The sequence below is a fragment of the Dama dama genome, chromosome 11 (genome assembly GCF_033118175.1).
Source record: "Dama dama isolate Ldn47 chromosome 11, ASM3311817v1, whole genome shotgun sequence".
Taxonomy (NCBI): domain Eukaryota; kingdom Metazoa; phylum Chordata; class Mammalia; order Artiodactyla; family Cervidae; genus Dama; species Dama dama.
Window position 1 is genome coordinate 10,968,441 of NC_083691.1, and position 22,464 is coordinate 10,990,904.

General features: G+C 38.3%; 1 protein-coding gene and 1 pseudogene across 3 annotated transcripts in view; both read left to right on the forward strand.

The window, feature by feature from the left end:
- The window catches only part of NR6A1 (nuclear receptor subfamily 6 group A member 1), a 214,333-nt gene that overhangs the window by 312 nt on the left and 191,557 nt on the right, over positions 1-22,464 (forward strand). The window lies entirely within an intron of this gene.
- LOC133064213 (large ribosomal subunit protein eL6-like) lies at positions 715-21,171 on the forward strand (annotated as a pseudogene).

Consider the following 22,464-nt stretch of genomic DNA (forward strand, 5'->3'; position numbering starts at 1 on the left):
GCGGCTCCGGGTCCCCTCAGCGCGGACCTTCACCCCGGTCCCCCTTCAGCGCCGATTCTCCTTCGTCGCCCCCCCACCCCCGCGGGGACTCCCCCCCCCTGGCGGACCCCGCTCCGCGCGGATCCTCCTCCTGCCTGGTTCCCTCCACCCCGACCTCCGTTTCCCCCTCCCCTCTGTCCCCTCAACGTAGGCCTCCCCTCCCCCCGGCCCCATCCCTCAGCGCGAACCCTCCCCCCGACTCCCAGATCCCCTCTGCACCGGCCCCTCTCCACCGGCCTCCTTCCCCTCGAGTCCCGTCAGTGGGGGCGTCCCCTCCCCCTGTGGTCCCCTCTTTCCCATCGTCCCCTTCCCGGCCTCCGGGGGATCCCCGTGCGAGGGTCTCTTCCCCCAAAGGGTCCCTTCAGCGCCGAGTCCTTCCCCTCCGCCGACCTCCTCAGCGCTCTCCCCCGCGGGTCCCTCCTCCCTCCGCGGACGCTCCCTCGGCGCCCTGCCGCCGCCACACCCGCGTCCCCTGGGTTCTCTCTGCCCCTCACCTTTTGGGAGCCTCTTTCTCTCCCCTCCGCGCTGCCGCCCTCCCCGGCTGCCCACCCGCCTCCCTCTCGGCGCCCACCCCCTAGTCCCAGAGCTCCTGGCTCAGCGGTTCGTTTTCGGACCCCGCTAGTTCGCGCTCCTGCCCCGCTCTCTCCTGCCCGCCCTGCTCAGCCCGGTCTACCGATGCCTCGGCGCTCCGGCCTGACCGGGGGGCCCGGGACACCTGCCTCTTTCCTCTTTCCGCCCGCGGGTCCAGGCCCGCGTCCGCCCAGCCTTACTTCTCCTCTTCCGTTTGGCGCTCCCGGAGCCCGGGCGACTCCTCACCTGGCCCAGCCCTACCCTCCGCGCGCCCCCCTGCCCCCATGTCCGGGCCAAGTCCTCAGGTTCCTCCGGGCTGCGGCTGGGCCCGACTCCCCCCACCGCTCCCCGCCCCCCCTCCCCGGCCCCCGGCTCTCTGCCCCCGCGGGGTGTTTTATTTGTATCTGTTTGATATTTCCCCCCACAGTGTTTGCCGCGGAATGTTTTTATTGGTAACGTGTAAGGAGCTTTTGTGAGGTCGTAAAAGGTGAACTTTTGAACTTGGAAAGCGCCCTGGAGCAATTAGCGCAGGCGATAGCCCCGGGAGGCCTGCATTACAAAGGGTGCTCGTACCGGCCGGCAAACGCTTCGGCGGCAAACCCGATTTATTTATTTATTTGCCCTGCCTTCCACCTTTCACATCTCCTCATTTCCGAATAAAGGGCAGGCTCTCGGAGATCCGCGCCTCCTCCCCTCTCTGCGCCATAAACGCGCAATTCTCTGAAAGATCTAGGACCGAACAGTGTCTAACAAGTAACAGATTTCAAATTGAATGCAAACACCCGGGACAGTTAGTAGGCACTAAAAATTAATTGCTTCAGCAAGAAGTTTCTCAATCAGGACAGTGACCTGGCAGGTGTGAGGAAAGTAACCTGAAAATAGGTCACTTAGGCGCTCAGTTGATGAATGAACGGGGAGCTGCACAAGGGGAGAAATTTTGGGGTGTATCTACGCCTTCATAAATTTATGAACTTGTCAAACATTTATTGCCAGTTGAGTAGATCTGGCGTTTTTACCAGTTAACGAAAAAGTCGGTTTCGAAGAGAGCCTGGTTAGCTTCATTTACTGTTGCTGACCAAGTAGTGATGTGTTTTCAAAGCTCTTGTCTTTTTTTGAGATGTCTGTGATGTGTAGTATCTAGGTGGCTTCCAGTCCCTTGGGTTGTCTTTGGAGACTAATTTCTGAATGTGAACATGTTTGAGATCAATAAAATCCCGTGTCACAAAGGAAGAGGCTGGAATCCAGTTAGAGTAGAAGGAGATAGTATCATAGGAACAAAGGATTTCTTTAGTGCTTTTGACTTGTAAGCTTTTTAAGAGGTGATTTGTTTTGGTGTTAATGTGTTAAAGTTGTAAATTTTGATCTAAAATTTACCATGCTGATTTTTTTTTTTTAACCAGATCTCTAGAAGCTCAGATCTATATTATGGCCCATACTAGTGTGTGTAATTTTGTAATGCCTTTCTATGTGTGTGTGCTTCCTGTACCCACCTGTGCGACTCGTAGCTGATGGATTTTACTACAGACAGTACTTTCAGTTCTACTTGATAATATTGTTGTAAAGGAAGCCTAGGAACTGCATTTGCTATTAATTATTCATTAGTACATTTTAAAGAACTCAGCGGTAATTTTAACTCTTAATCAAATTTCCCTTTCACAGTCTCATTTCCTCAATCAGTCAGGACCATTTAAAAGAATGTTATCAAGCAATCCATTTAGGCTAAGGTGGCTTTAGTATTTTATTTTACATCAGCCCAATTTAGTGCTACAAATGTTTCCTTTTTGTTCAAAACAGAATGGGACTTGTGGCAGTTTGATGGGCTCTAAGGAAAATACATGAAACATTAGACTGTTGTGGAAAGTTTTATTTTCCAGTGTCAAAATGAGTATTGTGTACTGGTTAATAGTTTATGTTCATTATCTCTTAACATACAGAAGAATTACCAAAAAAGAAAAAAAAGTTTTTCTTTGGAATGGTGGTTTTTTTTTTTTCTTTCTATTATATACTTCCTAATTAATATTTTTCTCCAAAAGTAAATGAAACTGCTTAGATTCAAAGCAGAGAAAATGAATTCTCCTGGCTTTTTATCCTGGTGGCTGATTTCTATTTTATATGAACTATTTGCAGTAGATAATCATCTAGATAGCAGATCTTTTGGTTTGTGTCATGAAGAAATAAACTGAAAGTGAAATTTTAGAAATGTTTTCCTGCCGGAAACGCCATTGATGATGAATTTAGAGTCCTTTAAATGGTTTTTACTATTCTGTCTGAACAGAGTTGCTAGTCTTTTGATGCACCATCACCCTTCCAAGAATTCCCTGTGCTCACTGCACTAAATATTTCAGTTGTTGCTTTTAGGTTTTGATGACAAACATGAACTCAATCATAATTTCAAAGGAAGATGAATGATTTGAAGAATATGTTGGTATTGCACTTGATCGTTTTATTTTGAGAGAATAATGGAGTAGACTTCTAAATCTTTCAAGCAAAGGAAGTTTATAAGCCTTTATAAGTAATTAAAAGCATGTTTTATAAAATTACACTTTAGAAGAATTGGAGAGAAGTTCACTAAATAAACCTGATGTCCTTTTTCTGTTAAGACCATGCCATCCGAATGTTTATCGCTGAAAATACTTGAGCAGATATTTCCCGTGATGGTGTAACTTTTCAGTTCTGTGACTTTAATGATCACTTTAGTTCTGAGTCACTCCAGAATTTTCTACCTCCGTTAAACAAACAAGCAAAAAAGCATACTATAGTACTGTTGTTCTTTAGTCCAAACAGCGAACAGGTGTTTTTTTAGTGGGTTCCATGACCTCCATAGAACACTGAAAGGCAACAATGAACAGATTCATCGGTGAGCTGAGGTGTGAGATGACCACATTTCCAATCTCAGATTTACCGTCTACCATATCCTTTCATGTAATCTAAGTATGAACATGTTCCAAACCCATAAATCATTCTGAATTCTGTAGCAGAAAGGTGTGTGTGTGTAAGCGTGAATTAGTGCTAAGAGGAGTTAGATGGGGAGGAGGGAGATGAGCTAGTGAATAAAACTGCTAGTGAATTTCCTAAAGTATGCTCAAATCCTGTATTTCATATTTTATTAATAATTTCTTAGTTTTTTTCATTTTTTCCCTTTTCCTGGGGTTGTGGAGCAAAGGTTAGAAAATAGTTTTAGGTTTAAATATCTAGGTTTAGTTTAGTGGAGGATGGAGGGTAGAACTGCCAACTGCAAATGTGGTGAAATTTCTCAAAACACTTCTAGTGCCTGTTGTGCAAGCTGGCTTTAAATTGCTAATGATGCCTGCATGTTCTGGGGCCTGGGGCTGTATTTGTGAGTTTCATTCTGTATTAAGACATCATCACTTTGTTTTTATAACTATTTATTGGTTTGTGTTGAATAAATTGGCCCATTAATGAATTGTGTTCACATGGTAACTTCTGGCTTCAGGATAGCTTTAGCTGGGATAGTCTCCAAAATTAGGAGACTTCCTTTTCAGCAAGCTCATCTAGATCTTTGGGGCCTTTTCATAAGTTTTGGTTATTATTTAATTTTCTGTTGTAGTCAAGTTAAATGACATTCTCCGTTTTAAGTATTTTTTGCAGTATTTTATATAATTAGGTTGAAAGTTAAATTTGGGAAGATGCCATTTATGAGTAAATTTTAATGTTGGTCAAATCTATTCTATTAAAGTAGGACAATAAAAATGCCTCATTTTATGTGTGCCAGTTGTCTTATATGTGAAAAAGGTTCACAATCAGGAAAATAGAAAGTTATGAATCAACAGATAAATTTTGTATTTCAGCAAAGAATAAAAGTGTCCTTGAAACAATTTTCAACAGAAAGAGCTATTGAATATGTCTACACAGTAAATATACCCAACTTTGTAATACTTTGAAAGTATTTCTGAGACCAACAAGTTGTGAAGGAATGTTTTCTTTCAAACTTTTACGTTCTTAAGGTCAACTTTTTCCTGATTGAGGTAATTTCTTGAGGGTTTATGGATGCCTTTGTTAATAACTAGGGTTCAGAAATACCAGAATTACTTAAAGTCAGCAAAAAGTACTGAGCAGGTAATTCTTTTTTGGGTGTTGAGTCCCTCTCAGAGCCGAAGTTTCAGATTTGTCTGAGCTTAATCTATGTTAAAAAACAAACAGAAAAACCAACTCTGGATTAACTTTGATATATATAGTATTTCTAGAATCAGGCTCAGGCTTCTATTTATTACTTGTTTTCCGACATGGGTTGTCTTTATGAGAAAGATAAGGCTGTTATCTTAGATATCGGAAAATTAGAAGAAAACCATTGTGAGATGTTTAACCTGCTTTTTCAGTGTGGTTTAGAAATAGCTATAAATAGGAAACTTTTATGTGAAAGATTAAAACATTTCCTACTTTATTTCATTCTTCTCTTACTACCTGCTGTTAAATAGTAGCCTGGGGAGAACAGCTTCTCAAGAAGAGATTTTTGCTGTTTACGATTATTTAAATAAGACTTTACTATGTAACCCGGTAATTCTAATTAACAGTGATTTAGTTGGGGAGCGAACCAGGATTTCCTCAGCTGGCTGCTGGGGACCTGAATTGCTTTTTTCCCCACCCCCAGCTGCACTAAATCTTTTGATCCCTAAGCTACAGTGGTTGTCATTTGAGAAAGCAAACTGAGAGAAAATAAGTTGAAAATAGTCTACTTTCAGCCTTCATTTGCATCTTGGATGTTTTGTTCTTAGAAAAAATTATAGGGATAATTGAGTCTTTAAAATTTATTTTGAAGGGTACAAACTGTCATGTCTGAATAGAAAATTCCTGGATTTCTTTAAAAATACTTTTTTTTTTTGCTTTAAAAATTGGGGGGATGTTGTAGTATTGACAGTCATTATTTTAAAAGAGAAATTATACTCATTCTAAGTTCACCGGCGGCATTCAGGTGTTTTGAATTTCTTTAGGAGTGTGTGTTTGGGGAAAACAAAAGTTAGCCTTTATGCAATGGAAAAATTTTCAATCAAAGTAGTTGTGGTTTCTCCAGCGTTCTATTCATAAGTTCAAATAAGGAATCACAAATTCTTAATGTCAAACACTTAATAAACTCTACAGTTTGTTATATTAAGAGTTTAAAAAGTATCTTCAAATGATGAAATCTTTGGAACCTAATTGCAAACTGTACATACCCTTCAATTTGTTTATACAGGAGAAGCTATTCAACCATAAACCACAGATGGCAGTAGCAGCATATTTTTCTGTTTTCTAGAGGGACTCTGGCCTTTAAGTTGGTGTCAGTTCTACTGGCACTGTTGATAGGTTAGCTGCCAGGTGTAATGTTTCCAAAACCAATTCCCTAGGCAGCAACATGTAATGTATTCTGGAAACAAATCCAGGCATTTGATTTGAAGATATACTCTGTGGGTGGTTTGAACCAAAGTGGTGATTTTGCTCTCATTGTTAAGAGTGAGAAATCATAAAGAGAAGCTGGTAATAATGATAGAGGGAGTTGTTTGAGTGATAAGCTATATCACATTGGAATTGCACTGTGTATCAGTAGAGGATATATTAAACAGATATTTGGTTTAACAACAGTTTGCATTGGAAACAGTTTGTAATTATTTAGAAAATAAACTCGAGAATTGTGATTTTGAGAGTGAAACGCACAACTAAATTCCTCATGTGGCAGAAGTAGATAACTTTCTCAATTTTTTATTTCCAGCTCTTCCGTATATTTCAGTGAATTTTGTACCTTTTTATAAAAGCATTTCAGAGATGTATGAGTGCCTGCTCTTCCAGCCCATCATTGTAGTGTTAAATTTTCTGTTTTTAATTTTCCCTCTAAATACATTGATTGAGAAAGTACATAATTAAGCAGATTTTTAAATTTCCTATTATACTTCCTTTGAGTCCAGAGGTATAATTTCATAGTTTAAGATTTAGGAAACATTTCAGTGACAAATCTGTGCCAAAGTGATGGGCACACTGGTTCTGTGAAAGGATGGGAAGTTGGGGGGACCACCTTAACCTGTGTTAGTTTTCATTTAAAAAATTAATTCTTGCATTCATTTCAGTCTTGAAGCCATACTGTCTTGGAAGGATTTAAAAAAAGTCTTGATTTTTGTTGTTGTTGTTAATTTCTTATGTTCTACTGGTGGCTCAGCTGGTAAAGAATCTACCTGCAATGTGGGAGACATGGGTTTGATCCCTGAGTTGGGAAGATCCCCTGGAGAAGGGAACAGCTACATGCTCCAGTATTCTGGCCTGGAGAATTCCATGAACTGTATAGTCCATGGGGTCGCAAAGAGGCGGTTTTGACTGAGCGACTTTCACACACACACACTGCATCAGAAACAGTGTTCTTTTTATCACAGTTAACTCGTTTGTTTAGTTTTTCTCTCACAAGAAAGAAGAGGACACTTGAAGTCTTATACACTTTTTATCTTGTTTCCTCATCTCTTGCCTTTTAAAATTCATAAATGAGTAATGAAATATAATACACAGTTGGATTGTATTTTTTGTCAGTCGTTTCTTGATCATTTGTTACTAGATTGTTTCAGATTTAATCTCTTCCTATTTATTGAGTACTTAAATTTGTTCTTAATAATTTACTGTATGGTGTAAGCCAGTAGTTTTCAAAGTGTCATCCATGAACCACGGAAGAGTGGGCCCTGAAACCCTTTCAGGAGGTTCTTGAGGTCAGAACTATTTTTGTAATAATGCTGACATTATTTGCCTTTTTTACGATGTTGACATTTGGGCTCATGTTGAGAAACAATGGTGGGTAAATTATTGGCACCTTAACAGAAATCAAACTTCAAACTGTACTAGTAGTCATTGTATTCTTCAGTTCTAATCACTTGTATTTTTTTTTAAAGCTATTTTCACTTAAGAATGTCCTGGATGAAGTAGTAAAAATGATTAATTTTATTAAATCTCTACCCTTGAGTACAGATGTTTTTGATATTCTGTGTGAGGAATGGCAAATGCACAAAGCATTTATGCTGCTTACCAAAATAGAAAAATTGTTTTTAGGAAAAGTGCTTCTGCAATTATGTTGTGAGCTGAACTAACTGCTTTTTTCATGGAACACAATTTTTACCTGAAAGAACAATTGACAGACCATATTCAGATTGGGTGTTTGGCAGACCATCTTTTGAAAAACGAACAGTGAGCAGGGAAAACTGACAATGCTTCTTGATGGTGAATAAAATTTGAGCTTTCAAGTGACAATTAGAATTTTGGAAAACTTGTACCTGCCACTTTGAGCTTGACAACTTCCCAATACTTAAAGCCTTTTCTGATGAGCCCTAATGTTGATGTTACTGAGAAATGTCATTTTTTAAAAAAAATATTACATAATGAAATATGTCAGCATTTTGAAGATCACATTTCAGTGAAGGAGCAGTTTCCAAATTATCCAGTGTATGATGTTACAAAATTCTGAATGGAGAAAAGATGAGTTCAAAGTGCTAAATAGACCAATGGGTTTTAATGTAACAGAGTACACAAAGTTCATTGATAAAGTTTTAGATTTCCCTTTGAACTGACCTTTAAGAAACCACTACTTACTGAATTTTGGTATATTATCAAAGGAAAATACCTACAATTATTTTCATTAGGAAATAGTTCTTCCATTTCCAATTACAAATCTGTGTGAGGCCAGATTTTCTGTGTATACGTCAACCAAAACAGTGTATCACAGCATACTGAATGCAGAAGCACGTAGGAAAATCTTAACTGCCAGAATTAAACCAGATATTAAAGATTAGTAAAAATATAAAACAGTGCTACTCTTCTCATCAGTTTTGTTGTTTTGTTGGAAATTATAGTTACTTTTTATAAAATAGGTTTTATTAACATATAACAGGTTTCTTGTTACTTTTGGATGAATTAATAGATATTTAAAAAGATTTCACACTGTGGTAAATATCATTAGATATAACCTGTGTAAATGTTAGCTCTTTGGGTCCTCAGTAATTTTTAGGTGTGTAAAAGGGGTCCTGCGACCACGCAGACCAAAATAATGAGAGAACTTCTTTTCTGAACAGACTGACTTAATGTGGAAGAAAATAGTGACTTTACCAGATATTATTGTTAGCACTTAGCTTGGGTTTATCATTCCTTCTCTTTCTCTTAAAAAAAAAAAAAACAAAAACAAACTCTGTAAAGAGGCTATAGAGGAAAACAAAATGAAGATGAGTTCATTTTAAGTTTTCTTTGCTTGAGACTAAATGAAGTATGTCATAGTTCACCTCACTGAGTTCTCTGATAAGGCTTTTGTCACTTGTCATGTGAAACCTGTTGCTTAACTATTAATTATTAGAAATTTTCCAGTAGAACCTGTTTCCTCACCAAGGGTGGATTTATAATTGTGGAAATAAATCTGACAATACAAAAATACTTTATTACTTGATAAAGAGTCATTGCTATGAAAAATTAAATATTTATGAGATAAAACCCTCTATCTTCAAAATTTCCTTCAAGAATAGTTTGCTTCCTATGATAAACCATAATGAAAAAGAATATTAAAGAATGTATATATGTATATTTAATTGAATTACTTAGCTGTGCAGCAGAAATTAACACATTTTAAATCAACTATACTTCAATTAAAATAAAAGGACACAGAGTTATGAACATAGAAGAATAGTTTGCTTGTTTGCTTTCAGTAGATGGGTTTGGCTTTCACTGAGGCTTCTAAAGCTGTGATTTTGGCAGTGTCAGTTTGTAGATTGGTTTTCCTTTAACCTGGTTTTCACTGAGGGAGGTTGTAATAAAGTCTGTATAGGAGAAGTATCTCCTCTGCTGATGTAAGAATACCCTTTCCTAGTGTGAGTAACATTTTAGTGTAAGTCAAATTAGTGTGTTGTTAAAGAGTTAGAGATTTACTCCTTATGGTAGTTGCTAGGTAGAACTCATTCTGGAGTGAGTTTGCTGGCAAAAGAAATGTCACAGAACAATGTGAATAACAATAAGGAGTTACTGGATCAGAACTTAAGATGAAAAGCTTGGTGGGTGATAAAAGATCAATGAGATATCTGGGCTACCTTCCTGAGAACTCTGTAGTCATCTTGATGTTCTTGGAGTTTCGTGTAATGTACATTTCTAAGCATTTTTGTGTTCTGTAGGGGTTGCAGCTTAGTAATGAGAAAATAAAAGCCTTTCCTTTTTCATTTTAATGCTTGGATATTATTTCAAGTTTCAGATGAGCTAAATCATGTTAATTACTAAGCTCAATAACTTAGGCAGATTTGTGTTTTTTACCCTTCCATATTTTTGCTGTACTTTGAAATCTAACCTGTTAGAGGCTTCTCTTTAGCCTTACAATCCTTCCTCCAAAATGCCTTTTTGGCAGGATAATAAACCACCTGGGGGAAACCCCCCACTGATATCTGTTTAGAGGGCTTTGTTTTTTTGGAAGTGGCAGTAGTTTCAGTAAGGGAGGAAGGATTTTGGTTAGATAATGTGAGGGAAAGAGCCGGGACTCTGGAGTGTGGCAGTACAAAGATCACAGCTGTGTGACTTTGTCACTTGACTTCTCTGAACTTTAGTGTTCTCATTGAATAATAATAGCAGCTAATGTTTATATAGTTGTTGTTATATAATTTTTAAGCACCTTACATATGTTAACTATATTTTCATAACTCTGTGAGGTAGGTGTTCGACTGTCACCTGCATTTTGCAGATGTGAAAACTGAAGCCCACAGAGATTAAACCCTAGTTTTACAATTAGTAACACCATTAATCATTTATTTCCTAGGTTTAATCTGCCCTTCCACTCCCTTTCTCCCTACGTTACTATAATGTTTCTGAAATTGAGGGTAGTGTTATTAGGACTCGTGATAAAGTCTGTAGAGTGCCAAGCATTGTGTTTGCCTCAAAGCAGATACTTGTGAATCCAGGCGATTTATAATTGTTGAGGATTATACACAACTCAACTCACTATAGAAGAGTCACAGAGATCTACCCTTAGAGTTGCAAGTGATTTATTTCTCTTTCATGTTGGCTTTAATAAGCCAACCAGAAAACAGTTTTTATAGATTCAGAGACTATCTTTGAGTGCTAAGGAAAGAGGGGATTTCGCGCTATTCAAGGCAGTGATACCATATCTTGAATCTGTAGCCTCAGCACTAAAAACACAAGTAATTGGTGTTTCATGAATGAATGGATAAATGAAAGAATAATCAGGCCAGGAATTTTGAGTCTTTTTCTATATCAGAGTCCTTCAAGTCTGAGTTCTTTGCAGGTAGTCAGAGAAAGTCTACAAAATACGAGGGAAGAGAATATGCTTTTCAGTCACTTGAGAAAATTGGGGCAGTATGTAAGTCAAGCTGAGTGTTGAAGCTAAATCCAAGGTTTGAAAAGCCCTCCTGGAACCAGAATATAGCTACATTTCTGTTTGGATATACAGCACTCCTTATAACTAAAGTGACCAGATACACCAGATTAAGATGAGATGGTCAATAAATCCGTGGTTGTTTGCTTGAGTACTTTGGGGAATGCCGTTTAGGAAAGGGTAGCTTTTGTCCCCTGTACATTTTAAAAAAATTTCTGCCACACAAAAGCTGGCTATATGAAAAAGAGGAGGACCAATCCGAGATTGATGTGACCCTTTGAAAGTGGAAATAGAAGAACTGGTTGTCCAAAGCTTGTAAAATATAGAAAGTGATTTTCTAGCAAGGAGATAGCGAGAACGATGTGACACTGGGAGTTAATAGATTGTGGTAGTAATGCAGTGTTGAGCAGGGAAGGGAGGAGAGCAGCCACGTTATTTGAGGAGGTGTGAGGCTCAGGAAATAGTTGGTGGGCCTAGGTTTTGCCTGGGTTCTGATTCTACCTCTCTTATAAAGGCATGTTTCTATGGGTCTACCTATAAAATGAAGGCACTAAATTAGGTAATCCCTGAAGGAATTTTCCAGCTTTATGTTGAAATGAGTTGGGTAAAACAGGAAGTTGCAATTTAGGAAAGTCCTGCCTAAAGCAAGTAACTATGGTACTCACAGCACAGATTCATTGGGATGATTTTGACTTTAGATACTGTTCAGTCATACCTCAAGGAATATTTACATTCCTTAATACTTACCATACTTTGTCTCCTTATTAGAACACCTGGCTGCTTTAAATTAAGGTCTGTGGGATCACATAATTTACATGTAAATTCTGTTCTCTGGGTCTACCTTATAGAAATGTTTGCTGTTAAAGTTATAATGTTATGATAATTTGTAATGTAAACTCGAGATTCAGTGTTTTTTTCTTTTTTAACATGATCACTATTCTTACACCTCCTCCTCCCAACCATGCCACACTTTTCTTTTGTAAGGACGATTTCATTCACTGAGTCAAACCCATAGTTAATTTCAGAGTTTTCCCTTATTCCTTGTAAAGGATTTTTTTTTTTAAGTAATTTTTATCTGTAATATTCCTTCAGCATTGAGAAGAGTCCTGTCCTCTTAAGACTTAAATGCCCTGAGTTTGAGAACTTGGATTCATTAAGGAAAATTTCTAAACCTCCTTAAACGCTGTTGGTCGGTAAGAAGGGAGCCCAGCAGGAAAGGGGCGGCAATGTATGGGGGAGGGGTGGAGGGGGGTTAGCAAGGGAGCTGCAGTTGAAATATTCATCAATCATTTTACTGGCACCAGGAAACCAATCAGCCTTTTAGAGGAGAGAACTTAATCAATCACCTAAAATGGGAAATTACAATTGCTTTCCCGCAAAAAAATATTCTCTTACTTGCTGACAGTTTAAATCTGAAAGATAGTTGGGCTGACTGGAATTCAGAGCTAACTACTGGCGAGCAGCTCAGTTACTGAAAGTACTACTATGATGAAAAAATATTTAACATTTGAAAATAAAATGTGCTATCTGCCATGAGCCTTTTAAAATATTTAAAGTAAAGTACTTTTCATGTAGTATGCCTATTAATATTAACAATTGCTGAGCATTTATGGGTAATATGTGTGTGAAATACTGTAAATTTATTTTCCAAAGCTAGTTTTCAGAGCATAGATGGGCTCTTGGCTGAAGAACACCCAGTGTTTCCAATGCCTTGTTTGGAAAGCAAGTTTAGAGTGTTGTCTTAGGGACACTTCCTGGGGAACACAGTTGGAAGTGCTTGCATATCAATAAAAGCAGGAGGGATTTAGCTGTATCTTGTATTTAGATTTAAATGTGTGATCTCTGAATTCTGGACTTGAATTGCCTGTGGCCCTTAGGTTCCTTAGATATGAGCTATTTAGGAATCTAATGATTTTAAAATTAGAAATGTGTCATCACTGTAGAAAATATGGAAACTGAAGGGAAAATTACCTATAATTTTGCTTCCAGGTGACTTTTATTAGCATTTTCTTATGTTTTCTTCTAGACTTCCTTCAAATCCTAGTTTTTTGCTTATTGTTGTGATCTTACAGTATATACCATTGTTTTATGCTTTTTGTTTGATTTTACTTCTTTTTCTCATGTTGTAAGCTTTACTGATACAACATGAACTCATTTGAAACTTTTAATAGCCATATGATAGCTCATTGTTTTTCATTGTTGAACATTAAGATAGTTGATGGTTTCTCATTGTTTTAACCACACTTCTTAGACTATCTTGTGCTTTCTTTTGGCTTATTTTGTTGGGGGGGGGGGCAGAGTTTTAGAAGTATGTGTCTACCTTAGCGTACCATCACCAGCAACCAGTTTAATTTACACTGATAAATCTTGTATATTAACATCTAGGGCTTATTACTGTTTTTTAATAAATGCCTGATGCTAGAGATAGAATTGAGACATAGGCAGGCTGTTTCCTCTATTCTCATGTTATAGAGGGGTATGTGGAATCATTCCCAATACCTTTTGTTTTCTGAATCTTGTAGATTTCTGGCATTAGCACCCCCCCACCGCCCCCAACCCCCGGAAGCATGCACATTGCCTTCTGCTGCCTACCTCAGTATCTCCAGCCTAGTCAGAGCAGTGTTTATGGATCCTTCTGAGACTGCCTTCTTTCTCTTATAGATTATGGGTGAGTGGGTCACAAAGACACTCTGGAGCCTTCTCTGGTTGCCTCTCAAAATCTCAGGAGGATGGATTAGGGGGTATGTGTGTGTGTGTGTCTGTATGTCTCTTTTCAAATACAGCTGTATCAGTTGCCTCAGTCTTGAATATGTCCTGAAACTTACAACTGAGTTTGGTTGGAAATTAAGTACATGGAGAGAGAAGTTAAATTTACATTCCTTTAGATATCTGCATACTCTGCATGGTTTCCTTCCTCTGTGACTGAAAAACTGATCCTGCACAGGGTTTGATAGTGAAAACTTAAATAAGTTTTATGCTAATTTGAAGGACATTCATAATTTCTAGCAGAGCTGGTTTCAGAATGGAAATAGAAATATTTTTGGAGTCTGGCTATCTACAAGTTTTGAATTAAATTATAAATCATATTTGCTGAAATGAAGACCTCAGAGTCTTCTGGTAATTCAAAGAGTTTGTTGATTTAGAGTAAATACAAAGGTTTGAAGATTATTTGCTATGTTTCTTTGGGTTCACCACTGGTGGTAAGAGAATTTGCTATTTGCCAAGACAGTTTTTATAAGGCTCTTTAATAAGAAAGTGAATAAGCCAGCTGCTCTTTCCTTCGACTACACCAATTGCAGAGCTCCTCAAATCCTGGTTAGTAATTAAAAGCCTTGAGATGACCTTGAATCTAACTGAACTACAAAAGCTGTCTTGAGTGAAATTTATAGTCTTTGTTGATTTCAAAAGAGGTTAGAAAGAATCATATTCTGTTTGCTGAAACATTAAGGGTAGCCTTGGGTGTACATTGAAGATCAGAAATAATTAATAAGAGGCACTTTTCAGTACAGAAGAGAAACCTGGAATGGACAAAAAAATTAGATTTGTCATTTCTTCATTGAGCATTCAAAGTATGTATTTGAGGAGGTTTAAAGTAGGGTGATGGTTTTCAAAGTGTCAGTTTGCAGTATTCAGATTTGCTGTAAAGATCTCTTTTCCCCATCTTAACATAGAGATTTTTGAACCCAGCTGGGAAATCTGAATAAACGTTTAATGCTATTTAAAAGTAACAGCTTATTAATTCATGCTTAAAATATTTTACAGTAGTGGTAGCTTTGTTAATAAAAGTTCCTGTTTATACTCAGGCAAAAGTGCTTTATATTTGGACTATATCATAAGATCTATGAGTAGAGAATTTGTCTGCTTACCAAGAAGGGCAGAATATGTTTTCAGTTGTTTCGAGAGCCTTGAGCTACTATTTTATTAATAGAAGGAAAGTTTAAAATGTTGTAAGAAAAGTCAGATTTTAAGCATCAATAAGTGAGATAGGACATTTCTCCTGATATCATAAATGTGATAAATCCCTGAAAAGCCCAGCAGTAAGACAAATAGTTTGAGTAAGCACTGATGTCTTATATAGATCATGTAGGCTTTAGGGTTATTTTAATTTTTACATTTATTTAATAAGATTAGCTTACACTTTGATCAAAATAATTGATCATAAACTTATATACCTGTGTGTATTACACACATCAGGGATTGTCAGTGTGGGATCATTAAAAATGGTAGTGGGGGTTCTCAGGAAGTTTTAGTTGTGCAAAATTTGACCTGAAATCAATGATTGTCCAGCCTAAATAAAGTAATTATGTCTCTAAAATCTTGACTTTTGCCTTGAAAGTATTCCAGTTTAGTCTGACAGCTATGCCACTTGACCCCTGAATAGCATGTACAAATTTTTTCAGGAGGGTAGAATAAATAGTCATTGTAGTATGGTAGAGAAACTGCGATTGTGTGAGTGGCAATTTAAAATTATTTCAGCAGACTGTTGTTATGATATAGTGATTAACTACGTGTGTTAGCTTTAGTTGGACCTGGGTTTAAAATCTCTCTCCTGGAGAGTAGTGGTGCTGAAAGGATGTAGAATCACCACACAGAATTTCTTACTGGAGAAGGATTTGATGCAGTGTGTGAAGAACCTGGAGTGTAGCTGTGTTACTGTAGAAAGGTTATTTAACATTTCTCAATTTCCTTATCTGTAAGTAAGGGCTTCCCTGGTGACTCAGCAGTAACAAATCTGCCTGTCAATGCAGGAGATGCGGGTTTGATTCCTGGGTTGGTAAGATCCCCTGGAGAAGGAAATGGCAACCGACTCCAGTGTTTTTGCCCGGGAAATCCTATGGACAGAGGAGCCTGGTAGGCTATAGTCCCTGGAGTTGCAAGGAGTCGGAAATGACTTAGCAACTAAAGTAAGGTTAATGACCTACTTCATAGATAAGCAAGCCAGTTCACCAAAATGCAGCTCACTGAAACTAGTTTGCAAATATCCAATTTACCCAATATTCAGTTCAACAGAAATCAATTTGCTGAATCTAATTTGTAGAATTTGTTGTCAGTTTCCTTCTAAATTGCTACCTTATAATTTTTTACTCTTCTATTCTCTCCCTTTTCCTGTACCTTATCTCTTCCGCTCTTACCTGCAGACCAAACCAGACCGTATCTTTTCACCAGCAGAGGTCCCCTCTCTGCCCTAACTTTTTGCAGCTGCAATAGCAGCAGAGACAAATTGACATTCTTGAAAATGCTGCTATCCTGTCTGTCTTAATTTGGCAGAAGTCTTTAAAAACTAATTAAATTCTCCCATCAATATGTGTTTTTATAAACTATCTTCATAGTTAAAATAAATTTTTAGTAAATTTAGAGAATTGACTGTTTGGAGTTTTGCCTATTTGGTGAATAGACTTGAAACTACCTCTCAGGTATGTTTGGATAAATTAGGCAATATCATGTAAAGTGCTTATTACCGCACAGTTGTTGGATTAAAGTCAGTATTTCGGTGTTTTTCTTGAAGTCCTCTTACTCAGGAAACTGGGAACCCTGTACTCTCACTCAAGGATTTTCTCACCTGGGCTATCTAGTTGGACAGTATCTAATGATGAAGTATCAAGGCTGGTTTATGGACCACCATGTGACTTCCCCCTTATTATAGTATTGTTAAACTTGCCCAAATGAAGTACTTTTTTTTTTTTTTTTTTTAGCTTGAATAACTTACAAAATGGCCCTACCTTCCCTGGTACCCTTTGGGGTTAGACTTCTCAGTGAATTTAGTTATGTACCGCTTTTCTGAAGCTTTTACTCCCAGACACTTGTAACTAGAATTACGAGCTTTAGGAGAGTAAACTGCAGCTTTATCAGGGTAAGAAGCAAGGCCAAGTCCCTGGAGGTTCTTGGTGGGAAGTATCACAATCAGAGCAAATGCTCCTGTTTCTAATATACAGGAAACCTGGCTGCACCACCCCCTCACCCACAGCCTTCTGAAGGTCTTAAAAGGGCTTTCTGGTAAAATCTTTAAAAAGAGGGGAACAAATGGTTGTTGAATGCTCAACGTGTGCCAGGTTCTTGCTAAACTATCCAAAGTAATCCTTTCCACAACTTTTCTATAATAGGTGGTGATATTCCCATATTACATATGAGTTAACTGAAGCTTAAAGTTGAAAATAACTTACCATGACTTATGCCACTGTTCCACTAAATCAGTGTTTCCAAACTTGTTTTTTCTGTATCACTGTCATGATTTTTGTCATTTCCTAATATTTGTGTATTTAGTATATTAAATATTGAATTTTTAAAACTTTACAACCTGAAACTTATTTAAAAGGATATTTTGTTATTATCCTATATGAAAAATTATATGCTGTAGAGAAGGTAACAGTAAAAATAAATTTAATGAAAAAATACTGTGTTAAATTCTAGTTAAGATGTTGCATGCTCAAATCTATATGATCAGGCCTTCTAGTTAACAAAGGGAGATTAGCAAGCATTAGAGGGGTAATAGAGAAACTAGCATCAAACAGATCTTTCTTCTGATGTAATTAGAAGGCTTGAAAGAGAAGTGAAAAGGTAACTAACAGCTTTGAAATGTTTTAAAGTGCTTTCTCTTGGTATCACTTAAAATCTTCCAGTGGTCTCCTCACTTTCGGAAACACTGATATAGCCGAAGGTGTTCTCCTTTTCCATATGAATCAACTGAGAGGAGGAAATCTGCTCAGAGTTGCCCGCTGGATCTACAGACCTTATGGTCCAAGCCACCCTGCTTCTCCTGCTGGATTTTCCTTCTGTTGCCTCCCTTCTCACCCTTCATCTTGCCTCCTTCTCTCCATACTTTTCTTTTCTTCCCCATCCTCTAGGAGAATTCAGCTGACTCCAAGGTAGTTTGAGAAGGAGCTTCTTTCATGCATATTTCTGATGTCTTTGTTCGTTTGTTTGTTTTAACAATTGTTGAGATAGGATTTCCTCTTATGAAACTCAAGTCTTTCTACAAACACTGCATTTTTTGGTTCTTACTGTAATTCCAGAAGGTGTAAAATATTCAGTTATTTTGTAGGTATTTGTACTCCTACATAAAATTTTTATGAAATAACTATATAAATAGCTATAATGACATCACAAAACTTCCTTTGACTCCTAATTATGTTAGGAATTAGGAGTTAGTAATATTGGAAAAGTAAGTTTGAAAAAAAACTGCCAGCAGTTTTTGATGTGAAGTACAATAAAATGTATTTTCTTTGATTTTATAGTCTTTTGTAGTTTTGTAATTTACATTTACAACAAGTTACATTTAATTGGCATTTTATTGCATTCTGTTTCAGTGGAGACAGTGTGTGCGGGCTCAGTTTCTCAGTCGTGTCCAGCTCTTTGTGGCCCTGTGGGCTACAGCCTGCCATTTAGGACATGTCCTTGGAAACAGGGAGGCGGTGCTGGCCCTGAGCATGTGACCCCAAAGTAGATCTCTGTGTGGAATGGGAGGAAATTTTAATACTTAATGCTTTTAGGAAATAAAGCAAAATGGCATTAGGGTAATTAATACCATGTGGAGCAGGATTAAAAATTGAATAAACTGAAAACAGGAAGATTGTAACATGGTAGTGACTGTAAACAACCAATATGTCAATACAACTTCAATTTCCAGGTCAGCTTGTATTTCAGTTTGCCTTGACTTTATGAGTATACTCCTCTCATCTTGACATCCCTAGTTAATATTCTAAAAACTATGGTCAGTTCGACTAATTCAGGGCTTCCCTGGTGGCTCAGATGGTAAAGAATCCGCCTGCAGTGTGGAAGACCTGGGTTCGATCCCTAGGTTGGGAAGATCCCCTGGGGAAGGGAACAGCTAACCACTCCAGTATTCTGGCCTGGAGCATTCCATGGACCATATAGTCCATGGGGTCTTAAAGAGTCGGACATGACTGAGAGACTTTGACTTTTGACTGATTCAGGGATGTGAAGCATATCTAGAAACAGAGGATTGCTAAAGTCAGGTCACATAACTGTTGTACACTTAGGTCAGTCTCCTACATACGAACCTTCAAGTTGTGAACTTTCAAAGATTGGAATGTGTTACTACCCAGACATCACTGCACCTTTTTTCAAGAGAGTAGATAGAATTGAATCCAGCAAGCAACCCAAACCTGTGCCATCAGCATCAGACGTGGGTGCAATGGCAGTTTGCCCTCCGTCTCCTACTGCTGATGATCCTTCCACTTGACCATCTCCCACCTCCTCTCCCTGCTCCAGTCAGGAGCCTTGCCTGTTCACTTGATGCCAGCACCTGTATGCCAGCTGTTGTACTGTACCCTGTACTTTCCAAGATACTGTACTGTAAGATTGAAAATGTCTTTTCAGTTTCTGTGTTTGTTTTTAATATAGTGTGCGAAAAGTATTACAAACCTATTACAGTACTATATAGATGATGGTGTTAGTCGGGTACCTAGGCTAACTTTGTTGGACTTCTGAACAAATTGGACTTACGTGCTCTCAGAATGGAGCTCATTCATATGTAGGTGCTTATTGTATACCAAGTAATGGTTTCCCACTCTGGAAGCCTGGCACTTTTTGTATTTCACTGAGTTTTGGGATACATGTTGGGAGGTAAGAATGCTGCATTGTGTTTCTGCTAATGCTGATGCGTACTAATGCTGGAAGGGGAACTTTAAGCTGACAGACCTTAAAACAGGTATCAAAATTAAAAGGAAGCATGTCTTATACAAGTAGAGTATGATTTTAGTGGGGCAGGGTAGACTAATATCTGTGACTCTTAAAGATGCCTCAGTCATTTATTTCATTGGTCTGGTGATCCGAGATCTCAAGATCTGAATGGTTGACCCAAAGGTCAATGCTGTAGCTTCATCAGGAAGCCAACATCTTAATAATAGCCCTGAGTGATGACTTAATAAAAGGTCCTATTCTCTGTGTGTGCAGAGTGCAGCAACAAACCTAGAGCTTCTGAAAAGTGGTCTTTATTTTTTAATTAAGAAGTCTGTTTCACAAGTGTACTTAAATTTGTGGCTTGGAGGGTGAAAATCAGAATAACTACCACCTTTGATGAAAGTGAAAGTGTTAGTTGCTCAGTCATGTCTGACTCTTTGTAACCCCATGGTCTGTAGCCTGCCAGGCTCCTCTGTCCATGGAATTCTCCAGGCAAAAATACTGGAGTGGGTAACCATTCCCTTCCCAGGGGATCTTTCTGACCCAGGGATCAAACAATGCAATCTGCATTGCAGGCAGATTCTTTATCATCTGAGCTACCAGGGGAGCCTCAAATGATATGATTATTAATGATGTTAATAATGGCTAAGCAGGTGAAAAAGCCCAGAAGCCAGATACTAAGGAGAAAAAGCCCAGAAGCCAAGCAGTTTGATGCTGGTGGCAGAGTTAAAAGGTTAAGAAGGGGAAGACCTACTGCAGCTGAAATACTATCGTGGTCAGAGGAATTGGCAGATATTCCTAATCAGCTATGTAGTCCAGAAAGGCCTTTCATAAGATGAAGTATTCAACAGCTAAATGCAAGGTTGAAAAGGAAAAGAAGGTGATGGTTCTTGCTACTGTCACAAAATCAGGTGGTGGTGACAAGAATGGTAGTACTTGAGTGGTTAAATTTCCCAAAATGCCTAGGTATTATCCTACTGAAGGTGTGCCTGGAAAGCTGTTGTGTCATGGCAAAAAAAAAAAAAAACCCAAGTTTTTTCTCACATGTGAGAAAACTGCGTGTGCACTAGCGTTGCTTCTGGGATGATTCTGATCTTCCTCACTGGGCACCACAGAGGCAGGAGGGTCACTTTCCTGAAGCTTGCTACTTGTGTCTGAGCTCTGTCCCTCACACCAGAAATTTGTCATTGTCATCTCCACCGAAATTGAATGGTGTGAAAAATCCCAGAACATCTCACTGATGCTTACTTCAAGAAGACGAAGCTATGTAAGCTCAGGTACCAGGAAGGTGAGCCCTTCAAAGGGACAGAGAGAAATATGAAATTACAGAGCAGCATCAGTGCAAGGTTGATCAGAAAGCTGTGGACTCATAAATTCTGTGAAGAATCATAGCTTTTCCTCAGCTCCAGGGCTGTGTCCACTTTGTGTATGCTATTACAGTCGGAATTTATCCTCACAGAATATTGTTCTAAACTTTTTCAAAAGAACCTAATTAAAATAATTAATCCATTAAAAAAAACTGGCTAACCTTTACTGAACATACCCTATGCACCAGGTACTCTTGAATGCTTTAAATTTTTAAAATTTCATTTAATTCAGCCTTATGACATGTTTGTATTATTATTGCTGCCATTTTAATTTAAAAAAAAATATTATTGCTGTTATTTTAATTTTTTTTTTTTAATGTTTGTTTGGCTGCGCTGGGTCTTAGTTGTGGCATATGAGATCTTTCGTTGCAGAATTTGAACTCTTAATTGCTGCCTGTGGAATCTAGTTCCCTGACCAGGGATCAAGCCTCAGCCTCCTGCATTGGGAATGTTAAGTCTTAGCCTCTGGACCACCAGGGAAGTCGCATTGTTGCCATTTTTAGATTAGAGAAATGCCAAAACTGTTAGGGCCATGATTATTGTATAAATCACAGAGAGACAGTACAGATATTACTTACTTTACACAGTTTCTCCCTTTTGCAAAATGGGGGCTAGAGTGGGATGGAAGAGATCAGGGATGATTTATAAAGTTTCTTCTAGTTTAAAAAAAAATCTAAGAAACTTGTCAACCTCTTAAAGGTTCCTCAAGTATTAACATTATATCCTCTGTATCCCCTAGTATGCGCAACCACCAACTTTGATAAGTTTATATTTTGTAGCTGAAGACAATGCTAAGAAGTTTGGTCAGACTTTCTCTGAGTCACTCTTTGTGACCCCATTACCTGCTGCATGCCAGGCCTCCCTGTCCTGCTCTATCTCTCAGTTCGCCCGAGTTCAAATTCATGTCCATTGAGTCGGTGATGCTACCTAACCATCTCATCCTCTGCCACCCTCTTCTCCTTGGCCTCCATGGCCTTGCGTGCCATGCTAAACATGTTGAAAATGGGGATCCAGCGAACAGGCATAGGAGAAGATATTCAACATTTGCTAATAATCAGGTAAATGTAAATCAAAACCACAATGAGGTATCATTCACACCTATCAGAAGGACTCTTATTAAAAAGAACACAAATAACAAATGTTGATGAGGATGTAGAGAAAAGGGAACCCTTATACACTGCTGGTGGGAATGTAAACTTGTGTAGCCATTGTGGAAAGCAGTGTGAAAGCAGTGTGGAAGTTTCTCAAAACACAAAAAATAGAACTACCATATGACCCAGCAGTAGAAGGTGTATATCCAAAGAGAAGAAAAGCAAAAACACTAATTCAAAAGGATACATGCACCTCAATGTTCATAACATTATGCTTTATTTGCAGTTGTCAAGATATGGAAGTGACGTAATTGTCAACAGACAAATGGATAAAGAAGTATATAAATATAAATATATATTGTATATAAATACAATGAAATGCCACTCAGAAGAAAGAATGAAATTTTGCTGTTAGCAGCAACAGGGATGGACTTTG